The following is a 12,320-nucleotide window of genomic DNA, read 5'->3' as shown; positions in this document are numbered from 1 at the left end:
TCCGGGTAGTGTAATAATATGGGCATTGTACGGGTAAACTCGACGTTATATTATACTATTGTAATAACTTAGAAATAAGATAAAATATAAATACGACTCCTGTCGATAGTTATATTAAAATCAGATGTTAAAATAGTAAAATTAAGCTATTACCTTCCTCCAGGTGTTCGGAGGGCTCTCGAGATCGTGTATTCGAGAATTAGATCAAATACACCGTACAATGTAATTTTATGTAAAAAACACATATAATGTATTAACTGCAATAAATATAAAATATTATATTATATGCCTTACCTGATCCGCAGTTGTTTGTAGATAATACTGTAGGAGTTTTAGATTTTTTCTATGAAACAAAGTAATACTTGAAATACAAAAATTGAATCAAAGAACGCACTGATTATTGCTCGCATAAGGAGTCCAGTTGTCGCTCGTTGAAATCGGTTTCTTGAGACTTGAGAGGTTGTTACTCTGGTGGTTGGTGCTCATGCACTGGTTTAAGGGACGACAGTCTGGCCGTTATTTATTATTCTGTAAGATTTTAGTTTATTTATTATAATGATGTGTGAGCATATCATTACACTATCATGTACGAAATTGCCTCGACGGTGATTGTAGTGATAAAATATCAAACTTTGGATGGTAATATTATGTATCGACAGCGCCCAAGCATGATCCTAATTAAGTCTGATTATACGCAAGAAAGAATAATGAGATACGCGTAGAATTGTATACATAACAAAAATCTAATATTGTTTAACTGCAGAATAAAACCGGTCGCATCGATCGAGGTTGACCAAAATCTATTGTCACGACAAACTTATTTCCATGCTTGTTGTTACGAGTTCATAGTTAACTATTTCGTGACGCCTAGAACTTCACAACACGCCAGTGGTCTTACACTATACACAATATAATATGCGAATCACATTTTGTTTTACTTATCATACCTGACTAGTAACTAAACAGCTTATTTACCACTATTTAAAGATTGCGTGTTGGTTATTTATTGCGTTGCTGACGTAGGTATACGATTTTTGACATAGGCTCAGAACATAATACGCTGTAGAATAAATTGGTTGATTTTGAACATCTGTACTTATATGTACCGTTTTTATTTCCTAACTTGTAATGTACGTAATTTTTAATACTTACAACAAACATAATATTTTTCGTGTCAGTTTTACCTCACTGTCTACATCAGCTACCTACTAAAACTCCGACTTCAATGTCATTTATGTTAACAAATTTGCAGAATAATTGGTTTTAACCGATTAGTCGATCTGAAATTAATTTTTGTCGTCTGTCGAATTAAACGATCTTTTGAAACGAAGTGCCTACTTACCTACAATATTTAACAAAGAAATTCGTTTCGATTAGTCATAATAATTATTATCTATACAGTATAATACATGTACGGTATACATCTACGATAGGGCTAAAACAAACAATATCAGTTGTAATATTTTTGATTAAAATGTTTAATCTACTTTTGAAAATCGACTAATTTTAAATAACTATTATTCACAATGGGGCCACAAAAATGTTTGTCGTGTTCACTTTGGGTATAGGTATAACGCGCTATCCGGTGGAAAATAACTATCACAATATAAATTGACATTGCCCACAGTAAAATTCGAAATTTCTCGTTACACATATTATTATATAGGTACATCAACAGTTGACTGCGGCAGGATCGTCAATTAAAAAGTAGAAGTTTACGTATATGTTCAGCGAGAAATTAACGATTCGGTGTACGAGCGCGACGGGGCTGAAGCGACGAAAACCGCAGAGTCGTTACACGAGGCATCCGACGGGGGGGTGCGATTTGTACGGGGACGCGAATAAATGTCACGACGGCGGGCCCGGGCCGATTTGTGAGGCGGAAACCTTTGGGGCGCGTGTTACACTATGCATACGTTTATATACATTACGTGTGGGTGTGTGGGTGTGTTCGAGTATAAAATATATTGAGTGTGGTGGCGAGGGTCGTATATGCACAAGACGTTTCCGTCAAGACCAACGCCTGTTGGATGTCGCTTGTGGCGGCGGCGGATGTTTGTCACGTTTTTAAGTCACATAATCCATAACAACACCTCGCGGGCTGGTGTCGCGGTGTCCGCGGCCCCTGGGGCGCATTAAATCACCGCCTAATGCGAAGAGATCGGGCACCTGGGTTACTTCTTAGTCACATTTCCGAGCCATTACGCGCTGGCTGCACCCTAGTGATTTCGCGTGTGTAGATGAAATTCGGTCGTAAAAATAAAAGAGGAAAAAAAAATATGATATCGAATATATACATATACGCGTGGTGTATATGTATATATTTTGTGTACACGCACAAACGCGTTCGTCGAGTTTCGAGGGGGGGTGAAACAAACGACACGCACACACAAAAAAAAATCAGAGTTAAAAATTCTCCCCAAACGACCGGATAAACGCGGAAACGTCGGCGGCCCAAAAAGTTTGCCGGAACAGTATGCGTCTGACAGCACTGCAAGAGAGAGAGAGAGAGAGAGCGAAAAAAATGCAAACTTTGGTCAGCTGCGCAGCAGAATATCATATTTTCGTCGAATAAATAATATCTGTCGATTATGATATACAAAGCCAACGACACCAAACTTTGGTCGTATCTGTTATTTCAAATAACTTTTTATGCGTGGAGGGGGGACCGCATCATTGCTTTCTTTTGTGTTTCAATAATTTTTTTCTCATTTTATTACTGTCGAAAACTTTGGAAAAATAACAATGTTAAGGGTATATAGTTTCAGCGTGTTCTCGCTGCACAAGCCCCTCCGACAAAATTTAGTGTGAGTGTTTATGTCTCTCCGATCCGAATAAATGGCGTTTTTCTAGAAAGTATATATATATATATATATTTCAAGCACCTTTAAATCTTGAATTTTTTCTAAAAAAATCCTTATAACTACCTGTTAAATTCCTTTTAAAATACTCCGCCTTAATCCTTAGCCTTGGAATAAAACTTTAGTTATCACAAATCCATTTACCCAAGTTAAATGTTATAAAACATTTTGCATAAAAAAAACATTATTTACTGTAAATTTATATTTTATTTTTGTGTTATAAAACGCATTTAGCCCATTTGTGCTATTTAATAATGTTTGATAATAATATTATATATTATTAAAAACCAAAAGGTATAGTGGGAATCAAGTTGAATAATATTACGTATTGCGTCATCAATTCGGCAATAATTTATAAGTTTTTTCCGTTGCTTTTATGAAGTGGGTGTGTAATTCACGAAGATATGAAACTAAAACTACATTTTTTTGTCCAGTGCAAATTGTAGTGAATTAAATATATACTAATTATCATTAAAATAACTTCAAACGAATATATAAGACTAATGTCGAGTTGAGCTTAAAAGTAAAACTTCGTTAGACAATTATTGACAGAACTGATTCTCGTTATACTATAATATAGTGGACTGGTGTGTACCTTTGCTGGACTTAAATCGAATAAAGTTGTTCTTAACAGAGACAACTTGAGTGCTTTTTCGGATTGTTTTTTTTTTTTGGTTTACACGGTTGGTGCTTTCAAAGGTCAATTGTCACTTCATTCGGAAAAAGGGTGCAGTTTTTTCCCACTAGAATGATTTTTCATTACGACCGTCCTTTGTTGTGAAAGCGAAACGAATGGAATATGCAAACCTCTTTTTTCCATATTGTTTAGATTAATTACGAAATTAATACGAATTTATCAAATAGAAATAAATGACTCGACATATTTGAAAGGGACACAGTCATCTGAGAATTTAATTTTAAAATTAATTTCCTTTTCGTCATATTATAGTCATCTTCGTAATTTATTACCCTTTGGTAGTATAATTAATTACAATTATTTCTAATTAGCTGAATTCAATTTTTTCTAAATTAAAACTTCTGTACTACCTAATTATACTTTATATTCATTGTTATCAAAATACGATTTTAATTTGTTACCAATAGTACACAATAACAGTAACGTTTTTTTTTTCTCATCGGGTAAGATATCATAAAATGTAATAATATATTATAATAATATTATAATATACAGATGATGAATTTAAATGCATGTTATTCGATTTTGTCTTGGTCACATATAGGGTCTTCGTTAGAGCACGACCGTTGAACAAAAAAAAAAAAACCCCTTACGCTACGGGGTCGTGATGATATAAGGGTGCTTTAAAAAACATTATTTTTCAAAGTTTACTTTGGGATGTGTGCGTTTAACGATTAGATGATGCGAAAACAAATAAATCACATAGAGTTTATCTGAGCTAGAACAACAAGGGAGTGTTTCAGTACGTTCTAAATAGGTATATTGTTATGGTTTGTTGGCGCAGTACTTGTCCGCATGCGTATTGTGCGGTACAGACAATTTTTTCTTGCGGCAGTTTATTATTGGATTACCATATTATTATAAAACGGAATAATTATGTTTTCATTTTTTTTAATTATTCGTCAGAAACATTTCCCGAGCACGTACCCGACTGTTAACTGTTGTAAAACATATAGCTTATAACTGTGTTCGTACACAGCTAGGTAGACGCGTATACGCTTCGACATTAACACTATATTTACGAAACCAAAGACTCTACGAATACGATAAATGTAAATAAATATAATATAATAAACGATTAATGTATTAATTTACTACAATATTATAACGCGTATAGTATAATATGGTTGCGGGTCACACTGCAGGCAACGAGTTGGACACGATCACGTGCACACAAAATTCAGTAGCGGGTACGAAAAATAATATAACGTATCGTACACACGAGCGACGACCGAAACGGTACAATGTAATAAAGTGTTGTATATTACTATTATACTGTACTGTGCCGTTTTGGAGGACAATTGTAAATATTGATTTCTGTCGGCTGGTGGTATAAGTAGGCACTCTCTTATATATATATATATAATATATTATTACGCTGCGATGTATAGAGGAAAAAACGCCATATTTCACGTTTAAAAGTTAATCCCTTAGATTGCCGTCAAAACACTGGTAATTGAGGGCTATTGAAATTTCGGATGGGGTAAAGAATCGCGCGGGGCTCTAATCCGCCCGTCGCGGACGAGTGGGCGTCCGTGGGGGGTGGGTGGGAGGGTGGCGAGGTGGTTAGGTCCTATATTATACACTGTATGTGCACGGTGCCGGGCCGTCCATTAAGCTAATCAATGCTTCCCCAACGTGCCGTAATGACGTATAATATTGTGCGCGGTTCGTCTTTTATATATACGTAATAATAATAAAATATATCACATATTATTCGATATATTATATATAAATACTCGCAAAACGACGCGACTCTTGGGGGATGTTCGCGGTCAATGCGCGTGTGTGTTCCGGGACGATGCGCACATGTCGTCTACACGGCCGATAAATAGCACCGGGCTCCCGGCACCCCCGCCCTCGAGGCAGCCGGGTCTTCTCCTCGTTTATCGACGGGCCGCGGGTGTATATACGACGACATCGTATATATATATAGGTACATAATAATATATAGGATTTTTGGCCGATTTCAAAACGCAGCCGCCAACGGTCCGTTACTAATGTGCGTGATGCCCTCCGCCCGGTATATATATCTTGTCAACGTAATTTATTTAACAGAGGGTTGTTGTGCTGCACGACGTTCAGTGTTTCCAATCACATATTATATATTCCTCTCTCTCTCTCTCTCTCTCTCTCTCTCTCTCTCTCTCTCTCTATTCAACGCGCGTACAATATAAAATGCAATATATACGCGATATAAAAACCACCGGCGCGGTCGTATAACAGCCGTGAGAATAGCGTTTTTCAGTGTGTGTGTGTGAACCGTCACCACTGCAGCAGTGGCGACTCCCCACGCTCGTGCATCCCGCTATTCCCGACCTCCGCGCCCGATCGGTTCCGCCTGTGAAAAACCGCAAACGCCCAATTCATGTGTGCCCCGCGATGATGGCAATCGATGTCCGGAACGACTGCAGCGGCGTCGACGACGGCGTTTGAAGTTTCCTTCCCGCTCCCCCCCCCCCCCACCCCGCTCCCCTTTAGTTTCGCGAGTTTCCGTCCGCCGCACAGAGAGAGTAGTTTTCGTTGAAATATAATACTTACTCGTATTTTGTAGTGAATGACAATAATATAATATAGAGAGTAGAGAGTAGATCGAGAGACTTCATTCGACGAGAACCCGATTCAAAACCCGAAAATAACATTATAATGTTATACAAATAATTAATAGGTACTAAAAAATTATGTTTGCAGTCAATACAAAAGAATGTAGGTGAGATATTCAACAAAATTTTCGAGTTTTGGCACACGTCGTTTGCCTAATATGGGTGCTTTGATTTTCCCAATTATACGTCGCCCCACTCGCACAATCGATGCAGTCCTTTTCGGTTGGGCACCTCCAGCTTTTTGACAGCTTTTCCATACGGTCGACCGTGGTATAATAATACCTTTCTCAGATATTTCAACGATATACCACCAGGAAACATATTTTGTCAGCCTAACCTAGCTAACGGCACCTATACAGTATTTTCAAATTTTTATTCATTAATGATTTACTCTCTCTCTCTCTCTCTCTCTAGACAATATATTTTCGCGTCGTAGTAAAATGGCAATATAATAATTAAATGCACATTTAATTGCATAGGTTGTATCTTTTCTCGTCATTAAACGCATTAATTTGTCGTGTACATAAATTAACACTGGTAATTAGGTGTCTCGCTTTTGAACGCTTTTCGACAAAATTTGTTTTTGCAGCCGGTATATTAAATTACAATCATTATCTTTTGCCCATTAAAACGTATTCCACCGTTGACTATAGATACGAACAAAAAACTTTTAAATTATGCGCTACCCATGCGTGAAACGATTATGATGGCAACCACCTATATGCTCGCTAAGAATATTATTAGTCCACGCGGCAAAAATTAATACTTTAGACCCATCCCATAAATTGTTAATGCTGTAATTAGTTAGTATGAGCCATACTAATATTAAGGAAAACTTAAACTTTGGTTAATTTGAAAATAAGATGAACACGGGATTCATACCGTTAATCACAGTGAAAATATAGAATAATATAAACTTAACACGGAAGAAATAGTAGTTTTATAAACGTCCAAGAATGTCCTTCTTCGGTTAAAAAAAAAGTTATGTTTAACTATATTACGCGTGAAATGATATATCATTCAATAATATATTATATTACAATTATTAAATGTATTAAAATGATAAAAAAAACAATTTTTTGCGGTTCAAAAATGACGAGTACTCGAACCTATCTAAAATTTTAATTAAAAATAAAAAATCTGCTTTAAACGTAACTTGTGATATTCCTATAGGTAGGAAATATAATAAAATATGTTTTAAAATGGCGACATTGATTGAATTCTGTATTAACTCGTGACGAAATTTACATTAAATATAAGACAGTTGCTTAGCATAATATAATCTATAAAATACTTACTTCAATCAAAATGATCTCTAAGTACACGCAAACATCAAATCAATTCGAATGTACTGAGCTGGGAAAATTAATTTTGAGTACAAAGTATTCTATATAATATTCTACAATATTATATACGTTAGCATAATTACTTGGTTAAGGGTTATTTAAGCACAGCGTAGATGCACATTTTCCGTATTTTTATAGTTTCTGCGAATTTTAATAGATAATAATATTATAGAAAATCAATTGGAAATCAGTATAATATAATATAGATATATGATATAGGGAATGTGCTACCACGTCACAGTTGTAGAACTTACCGTTCTAACATCGGTAGTCATTATCGTAACCTGCCTTGAAAATCACGGAACGCTATTCGATAATTTATTTTCATCTACGAAGAAAATCTTTGAACTGTACATAATATGTTTTTGTTAATGAGTAACGGCGACAACGAATAACTTACGAAAAATCGGTCGGAAACAACAAATCTTGTGTCCAGCCCAAAAACGTAACCATGTGAAAAATATCCAGTCTTAGCCTAATATTACTGTATTCGATTATTTTTTTTTTCGCATAGGTACCTACAGTGATTATACTGTAAATGTAACCAATAAGCGTTTCGTGTAAATTTAATATTCAAATGGTACAAAACTGTGTTACGCGTCACTGCCGTCGGTCGCACGATATGGTCGATTCACTGCTATTTGTGCGACCGATATACAATTATAACGATCCAACGATAATAAATACTGCACGATATCCATGGGCAATTATAATTATTTTTGATAAGCGCCTACGAGTTTGCCAAATTAATAATATTATATCTTCACAGATTATATTATAAAATATATAACGTAATATTGTTGATGATTCCGGCAAAAGATTACCCCGGTCCGATGATAATTAAACTCCATCGCCTTTTATATTATTTTTGTTCACATTTTTACTATTATTATATGTTTTTTTACTTTAACATTCTTTTTTCTACCGTACACCGTTATTGTCAACGCGATCGCGGTGTGCGGTGGAATGAGCGCTTCTCTGATTACTGTTTATATGAAAGTTGTACGACAACAACAACAAAAAACAATAAATATAATTTTTCCGCCAAACTAAACAATGTCGCTGTGCACCTATACGCACACGACGATAATAATATAATAACAACACACCGAATATAATAAAATATTATACATTAGATTATTATTATTATATCAGCAGCAGCGGCGGCGGCACACAATGCGCGCACTGCGGCCAAACACCCTCCGAGCAGATGCGCGCGGAGAAATTTTTTCTCATTTCCCTTTTTACCACGACACATAATATAATATATTTTTATAAAATAATGCGTACGCGGAGTGTTTTCGACGCCGTCGAGTTTTTCCTTTTGTGCGAGACGACGATTTCGACGTCGGCGACGGATACTCGTCACGAACACCCAACACAAGAAAATTTATTATATATATATTATACATATATAATATCGTGTGTGTGCGTAAAAACCGCGGTAGACGAATAGCAGATAGGTACCTAGATACGAGAGAAATCGGAAGTGTGGACGAGAACGGCGGCGGCGGCGGGAAACGAAACGACTCGCGGGTTTTCTCTCTTCCGTATTTTTCACTTCCCCGTCTCATTTTCGCGTTTAATTAAATTTTCTACTCACTTCTATACAATATGATATAATATTGTCATATCACTGTACGCATTATAATTATTATATATAGGCCGTACTCGTGCAGTCGTTCATCGGTCGGGTTTGCCCCACTCGTTTTCGGCCGAACAGGCGCCATTGTGCACCCTTTCCGTACACACAATCGCCGGCGTGAAGTCTTTGTGTACACTGCTGCGCGAACCCTTTCCGTTATTGGGGCGCACTTTCCACCGCGGACGAAGATTCTTCCGAACTTTTGAACAATACGCGCGCGTCGATGTCGCCGGAAGTAGACTGTACATTATGTACTATTATTATTATTATTATTATTATTATTTCACATTGTGCGGCGGCGGCGGCGACAAACTGCTGCAGCCGGTGTTGTACACACGCGAGCGAGGGGACGCGACGCTTTCGCACTTTCAAAAGCCGTCGGGAGATTTCAGTTTAACGACGAATTTTGATTTACTCGTCAGCGAACTGATCGACGACCGGCCTGACGGAGCAGCGCCGGATATATAGGGGATGCGCATCGATTTAGACGCATGTCCGGTATGGCTTTGGTACAGATTATGCACACCGTGACGACCGTGATATTATAGGCCTTTACACTTTCCGCGGTGAAAAAACGAGACGACGCGATTCATAGGTAGGTTCTCCTACTGAACGCCGATTTCAAATGCAGACCAATAACGACTCTTAATCATTATTATTATCGTTACTGTTCCTCCGTTACTTTCGGTTAGGTTAGTATTTTGCGACACCAATAATATTCTGTTTGTTGCATCACTCAAAATCGATTTCACCATATATTTTTATTCATCTCGCCCGGCGCACAGTCGTCCGACTATTCACCTAGCATAAAGTCGAATAAAAATTATGCAAGCTATATATTAATATTGTTCACGACATAATATTATTATAATAAAATTCTATTATATTAGAACTATAGAATAATAGAACGATATAATAAATTGCCTACTCGCGTTTTCCATAAACGTGACACATATATTACTATACCTTTGTACCTTTGCTGTGTTGGCTGTACCTATATAGTTTGATGTAAATAATAGTCAATAGATTATAATACCATAAAGCTATTGTATATCTATTAAAATCCAGAAAACTATAAACATGCGATAAAATATTTTCCTTAACAATATGCTCAACCCTCAACTGGGTATGTAAATTTACCATATAATTGTATATATATATATATATATAGTTGAACATTACGTATGTATGGACAATGGACTACGCAATATTTTCAATACATTTTATTTACGATGAAATAACGATAAAGTTAGGTAATTATTACTTTAACTTTCAAAAATAATTATCCCAACACAGTACATTTGAGTTGATTTGCCGTTTGCTTAATTACAACAGATTTTGTTTAAAATAAAATTGAATTTCATAGATTATGCTAAGCAATTATGTACCTATTTAATATTTAGTATATATTATATTACAAGTAAATACATAATTTAACAGAAATTGCTATTTTGAAAAACATTTTCTCATTTTGCCTTCAGATCAAAAGCTATACCTAAATATTAAGGGCATATTTTGTTTAATTAAACATTTTAGTTAGGTGTTTCGAAATTGAAGTACAATCGTCACTCTTGCACCTGAATAAATATTATATAATTTTAATACATTTTACTATATAATGTAATAGATTTTTAATAAAGCGAATGTTATCTGTTTGATGATAATATAAAAATGTTGTATTTTTGCGTGATATGGTATATCATCATAGTATTATATTATTGCCTAAATCATTATATACTTACATGCATAATAACTGAATATAGCTTATTATTTAACCGAAAAACGATAAAAGTTAATGATTCAACTTTAACTATTTTAACTTTATAACATAATTATAGTTGCTTTTATGTTTCCGTTAATTTAACCAACTACTAACTTAATTTAATTATTTTTTAATTAACGTTAAATCAACGAATTGAATTTTTTAGTTAAGTTAAATTAATTTATTTTGTTTTTAATTTTATTGTATTTCATAACATAATATTATATCATTAGATTTAAGCTTTCATGTAAAAAATATTCCTTGTTAGGTATACTAAAATATGTTTGGTGGGAACTTTTTATTTTTCAGCGAAGAAAAACTTCAACGTGGTAGGTACTATACAGCGAAACGCCGTATAAACACTATGCAATTTCGAGTTGGTACATAAAATAATGTAGGCTATAGTGTAGTAAGCAAAAAAAAAAATTCAAACTTAGTAAAAAGTTGAAAAACGTTGTTTTAACTTGGGTTAACCAAGTAAAAAAAAAAGAAACCATCGACTCGACCGGCTTCATTTGCTATTATATATTTGTTTATTGTATCGAATATAATATATTATAATATTACCTATATTGACATTCTACCGAACAATATAGGAGCGACACTAGATCAGCTGACCGGGCCTCTGTATCTCTACGGTATGAAGTATTGGACTCTAAAAGCTGTACCGTATCCACGGTAATCTGATAAGATGTTGGTAACGTGTACCCCTATTTTTTACGAGAAAACGGAAACAATCCATTGACCACCCGGACGACGGCCGTTTTAATCTATTGAAAGTTTATCATGTATGGTAACATTGTCAGTTTCAGTATTGTATACACTTTGATATGCATTAAATATTGAAATATCGTTATTTTACATTTACCGAATAATTTATAATATTGATATGAAATATTTTATTGATAACCACGCTCCCCCCTGCCCCCCTCGAGACCACCCGACATTGCCAATTTATACACGGTGGCCATACCCTGGTACCGGCTAGACGGCACATATAGGTTATAATCACTGCAAACAATCACAGCCGGGACAACAGCCTGCCGGGGTATACGCATGATATTATTATATTACGTTTGAGACGTGGACAAAAAATCATACGAACCGAACGAATTTTGGCCATCGACAACCAACACTCGCGCAACCATAATAACCACACGTATCCCGTCTTGTAGATCCTAGTAAATCCGTACGCGCAGTTTTTCGTGCGGCATGTGCGTGGGGCGGCCGAGCTCCGGCTCCAGCAGGTGTGTTCGTCACAAAGGCGGCGGCGACGGTGAAATTCCCTCCGCAAATATTATAATAGTATATAATATATAGGCATACGACCGTGAGCGTGAAAAAGGCTAAACGATTCGTCATACGCGTCGTTATATCCAATGTGAATGATAATTGTGTAATTTCCT

Source organism: Metopolophium dirhodum, chromosome 9, assembly GCF_019925205.1.
Source record: "Metopolophium dirhodum isolate CAU chromosome 9, ASM1992520v1, whole genome shotgun sequence".
NCBI lineage: Eukaryota > Metazoa > Arthropoda > Insecta > Hemiptera > Aphididae > Metopolophium > Metopolophium dirhodum.
This window is presented reverse-complemented; position numbering follows the sequence as displayed.